Consider the following 979-nt stretch of genomic DNA (forward strand, 5'->3'; position numbering starts at 1 on the left):
ACCATCACCAAAGACCAAAGGTAGATAAAACCACAAAGATGGGGAAAAAACAGAGCAGAAAAACTGAAAATTCTTAAAATCAGAGTGCCTCTCCTCCTCCAAAGGAATGCAGCTCCTCACCATGGAACAAAGCTGGACAGGGAATGACTTTGATGAGTTAAGAAAAGAAGGCTTCTCCGAGCTAAAGGAGGAAATTCAAACCCATGGCAAAGAAGTTAAAAACCGTGAAAAAAGATTAGACGAATGGCTAACTAGAATAACCAATGCAGAGAAGTCCTTAAAGGAACTCATGGAGCTGAAAACCACAGCACAAGAACTATGTGATGAATGCACAAGCTTCAGTAGCCAATTCAATCAACTGGAAGAAAGTTTATCAGTGATGGAAGATCAAACCAGCTAACATCATAATGACAGTATCAAATTCACACATAACAATACTAACCTTAAATATAAATGGGCTAAATGCTCCAATTAAAAGACACAGACTGGCAAGTTGGATAGAGTCAAGACCCATCAGTGTGCTGTATTCAGCAAACCCATCTCATGTGCAGAGACACACATAGGCTCAAAATAAAGGGATGGAGGAAGATCTACCAAGCAAATGGAAAATCAAAAAAGGCAGAGGTTGCAATCCTAGTCTCTGATAAAACAGACTTTAAACAAAGATCAAAAGAGACAAAGAAGGCCATTACATAATGGTAAAGAGATCAATTCAACAAGAAGAGCTTACTGTCCTAAATATATATGCACCCAATACAGGAGCACCCAGATTCATAAAGCAAGTCCTTAGAGACCTACAAAGAGACTTAGACTCTCACACAATAATAATGGGAGGCTTTAACACCCCACTGTCAACATTAGACAGATCAACGAGACAGAAAGTTAACAAGGATATCCAGGAATTGAACTCAGCTCTGCACCAAGCGGACCTAATAGACATCTACAGCACTCTCCACCCCAAATCAACAGAATATACATT

The sequence above is a fragment of the Gorilla gorilla genome, chromosome 15, assembly GCF_029281585.2.
Source record: "Gorilla gorilla gorilla isolate KB3781 chromosome 15, NHGRI_mGorGor1-v2.1_pri, whole genome shotgun sequence".
Classification (NCBI taxonomy): domain Eukaryota; kingdom Metazoa; phylum Chordata; class Mammalia; order Primates; family Hominidae; genus Gorilla; species Gorilla gorilla.